This window comes from Dendrobium catenatum, unplaced genomic scaffold (assembly GCF_001605985.2).
Source record: "Dendrobium catenatum unplaced genomic scaffold, ASM160598v2 fragScaff_scaffold_343, whole genome shotgun sequence".
Classification (NCBI taxonomy): Eukaryota; Viridiplantae; Streptophyta; class Magnoliopsida; order Asparagales; family Orchidaceae; genus Dendrobium; species Dendrobium catenatum.
The window spans coordinates 594724-604974 of record NW_021318805.1 but is presented as its reverse complement, the minus strand read 5'-3'; positions in this window follow the sequence as shown (position 1 = coordinate 604974).

Here is a 10251-nt window from a genome sequence, read left to right as displayed (position 1 = left end):
AAATGAGTGGTCTATTTATAGATTTCTTGGAGTGGCATGGCCTGTAAATAGGTGAGAGATCAAGGATAAATGGGGAGTGGTTGGATGGACGGCCGATATTGAATCCCTTGATTATGGACCGTTTGTCAGACATTTGGAGGCCTTAATGATTTCCGAATTCAATGATCTTGTGCTCGTTGGATTCATCTCGTCAAGCCGCTCGATTCGAGCATAAGCTCGTTATGTTTAGAAACCGTTTGGTAACTCAAACAACAATACAAAGCTTCCAACAATGCTTCGGGGATTTGGGCTCATTTGGGCTCGGATTGAGTTGAATTTGGTGTCGTTGGGTTCATATTTCTGAGACGCTTAGTTCGACTATAAGTTTGATGAAATCGGATTTAAGATGGTCTCCGAATTAATTTTTGAAGTTTCCAACTTGATTTTGCATCGAGATTTGTGCCCAATCAAGATAATTTTTGGAGGACGCATCATATATATATATATTACTTGATTCAAATTAACTCTAGTTGATGCCACTTGCAGGATAAAGGGAGATAGAGCACTGACAAAAATTGTTCGCTATATATATTCTTACATTACTATAGAAGGCAAACTAGTCTATACCAATGGATCTAAACACAAAAATCAGCTGCAAGAAATCAAAATTTATTCCAACTCGCTAGAGTTATCTTCAGGTTCAGTTGCTTGTCATGCTTCTAGTTTACTATAGCTTTCAATTTTCTGAAAAATTATTTTGTGCGGACTCCAGATGTAGCTCTACGTTCGGACTCTAATTAAATTAAGACACATGAATTTCTCAAGACCTGACATCCCGACCTAACCCAGTTTGAAAATTTTAAAATTGCGACAACCCACTCATTTTTTATGTTTTTAAAAAAGAGATCTATGAATGCTCTCAAATATTATGAATTTTGCAGAATAAAAAACTTTTGTTGTCTGTTGAGAAAAAAAAAAAAAAGAAATAGGCAATGAATATGGAGAAGGGTTTGGAGGACTTCGCATTCTCTGCATAGCTATTGGAAAAGAAGAAAAAACTTGAGAGTAAGGTGTCTTTTACTTACCTAATAATTTCTTTTAAATGTATATTATAAGTCAATATACATTTTACAGAGCTTAGTTTTTCAATAGAGAAATCTGTCGTATAGACAAATATAATAAAATTGTATTTACTTTCATGGCATATCAAGTTCTCAAACAAGCTCAAATACTTCAATGAGTAATTTATAAACTGTGCAACAAAGGTTTTATATGTATTTTTTGTGATGTTTCACACAAATTCACTTAGAATGTATTCTTAAAAAATTTATATGTCAAATTCCGCAAAAATATATGCTTTTGTAAATCAATTATGTAAAATTTTATGTAAAATGACAATTTTTTGGACGTTTATTTATTCTCTTAGATGTAATTATTATTCATTTTTTCTTTTGTTTATGTGATATTTTGTTCACTTTAATGTTATGTACTACTGTGTATTGCTACTGTTATATACTGTTGTGTACTACTACGTAAAATACACTATGTATTGCTAGGTATTGATTTTTCATCTTAACGCTTTCTTCATGATGAATTGTAGGATGCTAGTATATTGTCATAATTAATTGTCATGTTTTTAAGTTTTCAAGAGCTGATCACTCCACTTTGCATGACTTTTTCTTAATTTTAGTTTGAATTGATGCTTTAGAGTGCAAAGTTTTTATTTGTAAAGTTTTATTTGTTGTCAGTACATCAAGGTGACAAATATATGCTTTAGGTAATTTTAAGACCATCTCCAACCGTTCGGCAAACAGCCGAATGGAGGCCCTCAAACGGCGCAACCGAACGTCATTAATTTCTTCCGCCATTTGATCGCAGTTGAACAGTGCGACGCCATTCACTTGCGACATTTCTTTCTCCCTACCGAACTCTTCTGAGAAAGGCGCGAAATGAAACGAGCGATGATTTGGGGCAAAATGGTGTTCTACTGGAGATGAATCACGACTCTTTTTGATTTTACTGCATTTTGCAGTGAAAAATGAGAGTTTCAGTTGGAGATGCCCTAAATGAGATATTTACTATGGAGTTGCTTTTCAAAATTTAGCATCTTCTAGATTAATTGTTAAAGTTTTTTTAAAATATTTCAGCTTGTGGATGCTGACATTTTTTTTTTTTTTTTTGGCAAAGAAACCAAAGTGCTAATCTAGATAACTTTAGGGCATATTTGAATTTATTTTGTTTTTTTTTAATTATAATTTTTATTTAAACAAACTAAAAATCATTTAATATTTTAATTATTCCACATTTAAATAATCATAAATAACTATATTATTTTAAGCCATACATTTAAGTTACCATTATAATCACTATTTCATTAGTTACTTTTAGGTTAATTAATATTTTAATTATACCAAGCTTAATTAATTTTACAAAATTATTTCTTAAATTTTCATGAAATTAATTATAATATTAGTTAAGTCTTAATAAATTGTAATTAGTAATTAATTAGTAATAACTACGAGTAAATTAATTGATTATTTATATAGAAGGCAAACTAGTCTATACCAATGGATCCAAACACAATAATCAACTGCAAGAAACCAAAATTTATTCCAACTAGAGTTATCTTCAGATTCAGTTGCTTTTCATGGTTCTAATTTCCTATGTCACGCAATTTTTTGAGAAATTATTTTGTGCATATTCCGGATGTAATTCAACGTCCGGACTCTAATTAAATTAAGACACTGGATTTCTTAAAATCCTATGATCCGACTCAACTCAGCTATGAAAATTTTAAATTTGTCGCAGTCCACTCATTTTTTTGTTTTTAAAGAAGAGGCCCATGGAAGCTCTTAAATATTAGGAATTTTGAGAAATAAAACTTTTGTGACTTTTGAGGAAAAAAAAAAAGAGAAATAGGCGATGAAGATGGAGATATGTTTGGAGGACTTCGTATTCTTTGCAGAGCTATTGGAAAAAAAAAAAAAAAAGATTAAGAGTAGGGTGCCTTTTTCTTACCTAATAACTTCTTTTGCATAGTTTTTCAAGAAAGAAATCCTTCTTAAAGGCAAATACAACAAAATTGTATTCACCTTCATGACATATCAAGTTCTCAAACAATCCCAAATATTTCAACAAGGAATTTATAAACTGTGCATCAATGATTTATATATTTTTTGTGATGTTTCAGGCACATTCACTTAGAATGTATTCTTAAAAAAATTTATATGTCGAATGCCGCGAAAACATATGCTTTTGTAAATCAATTATATAAAATTTTATATAGAATGACAATTTCATTGACGTGCATTTATTCTCTCATATGTAATTATTATGCTTTTTTCCTTTCATTTATGTGATATTTTGTTCATTTTAATGTTGTGTATTGTTACCGCTGTGTAAAATACACTATGTATTACTATGTATTGATTCTTTCATCTTAACGCTTTCTTCATGATGAATAGTAAGATGCCAATATATTATCATAATTAATTGTCTTGTTATTAGTTTTCAAGAGCTGATTACTCCACTTTGCACGACTTCTTCTTATTGATCCTTTTGAGTGCAAAGTTTTTTCCTGTAAAGTTTCATTTATTGTCTCTACATCCAGTGACAAATATTTGTTCTAGGTAATGCTAAATGATATATTTACTATGGAGTTGCTTTCCAAAATTTAGCTTATTAAAGTTTTTTTAAAATATGTCTGACATTTAATTTTTTTGGCAAAGAAACCAAATTGCTAATTTAGATAACTTTAGGGCATATTTGGATTTGTTTTGTTTCTATGTTGTTTTGTTTTAATTATAATCTTCATTAAAATAGTATAATCTTCATTAAAAAAATATAGCTACAAGTACATAAACATAAACTCTAACAACCAAAACAAACAATCATATTCATTGCTCCTCATTTTTCAATAGAAATTCTCAAATATAACATGAATATATTATAATAAACACATCAGTAATTTGGTGTTAAAAATTTTAATCAATAATATAAATTACTAATGCAATATTCAAATTTAATTAAAGTTGATGTTAAATGTAGTACATATTACAATTGTATAACATCATTGCAATATTCTCTGTAACTTCAATTATCTCATTTGGCCTAGACCATTTACCAAGTCGACAATATCAGTCATGCTTCCTAAGGATTCAACTTCTTCTCCCCTTTTGTACTTATGTGACAATGGATGAACAAAATTTTCATCAAAGACATATCCCTTAAATTTCGTATCAGTTTTTTATTGATGTCTCCATATGTAATTATGTAATGTCATTGTACCAACTACCATAAGATGCTTTTTCTAGAATGAATAGTTTGACAAATCCCTTAGAATTCCTCATTTCTTCTTCCAAACACCAAAAGCACGTTTCATCACACTTCTCAACGAAGAATGTCTTCTATTAAATACCTTTCGTTGACCCCTAGAAGGTCGATTGCCTCGTACGAAACCTGGTATATGATATCACGTCTCTAGATAAGACTAATACCCCCTTTGAAGCTCGTATCCAAAGTCAACTAAGTAAAATTTACATGTTACCAAATAGATTAATTTTCTCATATACTATAATATAAAATATCCTTATTAAACTCATGTTTATTTATTAAAAAAAAAGTACCTAATGGCGATGTAGGAAAATTGCATCTCATATCCCTTATAGCACATATATATGAGCATTGTGATCTAAACCCTCCCATCTTGTTGTAACAAATATGAAGCACATATTCAAATCACATATATAATGCCATGATATTCTGTGTAGGTGATTGTTGTCGCCCTATATAAGAAATTTGATATGCAATAGGAATGCAGGCATCAACATGAGTTCTGTCAATGGCCCATATACAGTGTTTGAAATATGACTTATACCTCATATCATTGATAATCTATGCAAGAATATGACAAAATTGTTTATCTTGTGGTATAATAATATCGATTGCTAAATACACAAATGCTCGAAGCCCTATAGAGAAATATTTGTTTAATATTTCTGTAGAATATTGAAATATCTATGAGGTAGCTCTTACAGATTCATTCTATCATAGTTCTAGAATAGCAAACAAGAAATAATAGTTTTATTAATTGCAATATACTTGTCCATGGACATGTAGAGGGAGCGAAGAATCTCTTGAATGAGAATCATGTTAGATCCAAATATAGATGCAAATTTAATAAAAAAAACTATTTTTTACGGATGGAAATGGTCATAGAGGAGATTTATAAAAAATGCAAAGATGCAATTAATCTGCAATATACCATGAAATAAAAATTAAGTTTGAATATAAATTGGAATGAAAAAAAGTAAAATATTAACAAGGATGTTCGAACCTCAGAAACAATATAGGAGGACCTGATTTCAAGATTTGGATATGTGTATTGTTGCGCAAAGAAGTCTAGCTACCCACCGTTGCTTATCCGGGTGGTGATGAGCCGGCTGGGCAAAGCCCAAGTCCCTAGTTCGAATCCCTTGGCAAGCATTGAAAACCTCAAGTGTTGGTCCGTGTAAATTGGTGTGGGTTGCATGTTAGGTCGACCGGGGTTTTCTCACTGGCCTAAGAACAGTGCTTCCTAGTCACAAAAAAAAAAAAAGTCTAACTGAGGAAGTCCTTGGAAGATATGTTAGATCTAAAAAAAGTAAAAAAAATAAATAAATAAAAGGATATATATGAATATGACAAGCGGGACACATTGGCCCCAAATAGCAAGTTGATTTTATTTTTGGAAAACAGTTCCAAACCAACCAACTTTTGTTATTTTAAGGCATTAAAAGCGGACAACCATACAAGATTCTTATAAATAGCATCGTGCACAATAAGCCACGCCTATAAAGCCTCGCCTGCTCCTTGCTTAAACCTTCAAGTTCACAAAAGTATAGCTTCTAAATTCTATTATCATGGCAACTTCTTCTTCTTTGCTCATCTGCTATACTCTTCTTAACATCTTCTTCTTTTCGCTTCTAATAGAGAAGAATTCTCTAGTATCAGTGAGAGGGCTTGCCGAGGAATACCATCTCATTGACATCGAGTCATTGCTGCCTAGCAAAGATCCATGTCTGATAAAGGTTTGCGAACAATATCTTAATTCCCTGTTTGAAACTACTTTTTTTTTTAATAAATTAATTAAAATAATAACAATTTTGCATTAATTATGTTCATTTGATAGATACACAAGCTTAAACGAAATGCAAAAGCAAAAGATTCATTCTCAGCCACAAATTTCTTAATTCCAATAAATACGTACATTAACAAGATTTACCAATTTTGACAGGCATGAGCCCTTCCATGCCCAAGCTGGTCCATCAATGAGGACCATGCTCACCCCTAGCGTGTGAGGACAAGCTATCCCTTGAGGATCAATTTCATCATATCTTAAAACAGGACCAAGCCCGCGTCGTTTACATCAACCGCCTAGATGCCACAAACTATATCGGCTTCAACCCACTTGGTTGCTCTCTTTCCTCAATAGTTCCAGTAGAAGATGACGTTTTTGTTAATAGCTACAACTTTATCGTCACCATATACCTAGGCACCCCTCTAATGCCCTACTCAGTTATTTTTGACACTAGTAGCGATCTTACTTAGACCCAATGTATACCCTGCGATAAGTGTTATCCCCAAAAAAACCCAATATATAATCCATTCGAGTCCTCCACCTATTTCACCATCTTCTACTCCTCCAACTAATTATACTCAACAAAATATAGGAGGTTATTCTTGGACCGACAATTGTCTCTACCAGGTACGATACAATGATGGTTCTCAAAGTCAAGGCTACCTCGTTCAAGACACCTTAAAATTCTCCTCTAATATTATTGAGAACTTCCACTATGGCTGTGGCCATAACAACAGCCTCAAAGTGTCGAATGCAAATGGGTTAATAGGCTTCGGCCGGGGTCTAGCTTCAATTATTACCCAGATAGCTCAATCGTTTGACTTGGTATTCTTATATTGTCTACCATCAAAGTCAGGCATAATTGGATATCTTGTACTAGGCAAATATCTCACTCATGTGCTATATACACCGATGATAACCAACCAAAGGAGGCCATCTGTCTAATACGTCAATCTAACTTCTATTTCTATTTGGCGTGAATGACTTGCCTTTTCATCTAGTGTGTTCAGCGCCCCTAGAACCCTCTTGTCCTCTTGCAGAAAATCCATTTTAAATTATCTTCTCCAGCATCCACAGCATTTTTCGAAAAAGGCAAGATCAATTACCTGAGAGCGTTGTCATGGATCATACTCGACGCATGCTATAACTTTACTAACTACCCGAAGGTGAAGGTGCCAGTGTGCTGAAGATTAGTTTTAGATTTGAGGGTGGGGTTATTACTAACTTAGATTTCTCGGGGACACTTTTCGGGCCTAGTAAATCTAAACAATGCACTTAGCCTTCTATAATAGTAAATATGATAGTGATCTTGTGGTTATTGGTAATGTGCAGCAGCGCACATGCAATATAGTGCATGATATAAATAGCTTCAGAATTGGTTTTGAGGCTAATGGTTGTAATTAGAATGAATATGAATTTTTAAATAGTAAATTGGAAATTAAGAGAAAAATCTCAAAATTTCTGGCTCGACTTGTTTCCTTTCTAATTAAATCTAAACCAAAAATTAAGATAAAGACATATTTCTTTGTATTTATCATTCCTTTTTTTTTTTTTCATGCTAATGAGACTAAAAAATATTAAAAAAGAATTTTTTTTATCCCATCGTAGTTTCAATGATAAGACGCAACTATATTTTTTAATAAGGAATGTCTCCCACAAAGATTTTTTTCTTAATTTCCAATTCACTTTTAAAAACTCATATTCATTCTAACTTTAACTATTAACTCCAAAGCCAATTCTGAAGTTGTTTATATCATTCACTATATTGAATGTGCGTTGTAGCACTTTAGCAATGATCAAAATATCACTATCATATTTATTAGTAGAGAAGGCTAAGCATTGTTGAGATTTATTGGGCCTGAAAAGTGTCCTCGGGATATCTAAGTTAATAATAACCCCGACCTCAAATTTAAAACTAATATTTGGCATGCACCGGCACGTTCACTCTTACCTTCAAGTGGTTAGTAAAGTCATAGCATGTGTCGAGTAAGCTCGATGATGGCGCCCTAAGGTAATTGGCCATATATTTTTTTTGGAAAATGCTACAGATGCCGGAGTAGGTAATGGGCGGCAGTAGACTAATTACTATGCCAAAGTCCAACATGGCTTTTTTGCCGGAGGCCAGCATGGTTCCGTGGGCGCCGAACACACTAGGTGAAAGGGCAAGCCATTCACGCCCAATAGAAATAGAAATTAGATTGAAGAAGTAGAAGAATGACCTCATTTGGCTGATTATCATTGGTGTATATTGCACATGAATGACATAATTACTTAATGCGAGATATCAAGCTATGTTGGGCTTTGATTGATGGTAGCCATGTCTGATAAAGGTTTGCGAACAATATCTTAATTCCCTGTTTGAAACTACTTTTTTTTCTAATAAATTAATTGAAATAATAACAATTTTGCATTAATTATGTTCATTCGATAGATACACAAGCATAAACGAAATGCAAAAGAAAAAGATTCATTCTCAACCACAAATTTCTTAATTCCAATAAATACGTACATTAACAAGATTTATCAATTTTGACACGCATGAGCCCTTCCATGCTCAAGCTAGTCCACCAATGCGGACCGTGCTCACCCCTAGCGTGCGAGGACAAGCTATCCCTTTAGGATCAATTTCATCATATCTTAAAACAGGACTTAGCCCGTGTCGACTACATCAACCGCCTGGACGCCACCAACTCCGTCAGCTTCAACCCACTTGGTTGCTCTCTTTCCTCAAAAGTTCCAGTATAAGATGATGTTTTTGTTAATAGCTACAACTTTAACGTCACCATATACCTAGGCACCCCTCTAATGCCCTACTCAGTTGTTTTTTACACTGGTAGCGATCTTACTTAGACCAAATGTATACCCTACGATAAGTGTTATCCCCAAAAAAACCCAATATATAACCCATTCGAGTCCACCTATTCCACCATCTTCTACTCCTCCAACTATTGTACTCAACAAAATATAGGTGGTTATTCTTGGACCGACAATTGTCTCTACTTGGTACGATATAATGATGGTTCTCAAAGTCAAGGCTACCTAGTTCAAGACACTTTAAAATTCTCCTCTGATATTATTGAGAACTTCCGCTATGGCTGTGGCCATAACAACAGCCTCAAAGTCTCGAATGCAAATGGGTTAAAAGGCTTCGGCCGGGGCCCAGCTTCAATTATTACCCAGATAGCTCAATCGTATGACTTGATATTCTTATATTTTCCCTACCATCAAAGTCAGGCATAATTGAATATCTTGTACTAGGCAAATATCTCACTCTTGTACTATATACACCGATGATAACCAACCAAAGGAGTCCATCTTTCTACTACGTCAATCTAATTTCTATTTGGCGTGAATGGCTTGCCTTTTCATCTAGTGTGTTCAGCGCCCCTAGAACCATCTTGGCCTCTTGCAGAAAATCCATTTTAAATTATCTTCTCCGGCATCCACAGCATTTTTCGAAAAAGGCATGATTAATTACCTGAGAGCGTTGTCATGGATCATACTCGACGCATGCTATAAGTTTACTAACTATCCGAAGGTGAAGGTGCCAGTGCCGAAGAGTAGTTTTAGATTTGAGGGTGGGGTTATTACTAACTTAGATATCTCGGGGACACTTTTCGGGCATAGTAAATCTAAACAATGCTTAGCCTTCTATACTAGTAAATATGATAGTGATCTTGTGATTATTGGTAATGTGCAGCAACGCACATGCAATATAGTGCATGATATAAATAGCTTCAGAATTGGTTTTGGGGCTAATGGTTGTAATTAGAATGAATATGAATTTTTAAATAGTGAATTGGAAATTAAGAGAAAAATCTCAAAATTTTCGGTTCGACTTGTTTCCTTTCTAATTAAATCTTAACCAAAAATTAAGATAAAGTCATATTTCTTTGTATTTATCATTCCTTGATTTTTTTTTTCATGCTAATGAGACTAAAAAATATTATAAAAGAATTTTTTTTATCCCATTGTAGTTTCAATGATAAGACGCGACTATATTTTAGGTAAGGTTTTAATAAGGAATGTCTCCCACAAAGATTTTTTCTTAATTTCCAATTCACTATTAAAAACTCATATTCATTCTAACTTTAACTATTAACCCCAAAGCCAATTCAAGTTGTTTATATCATTCACTATATTGAATGTGCGTT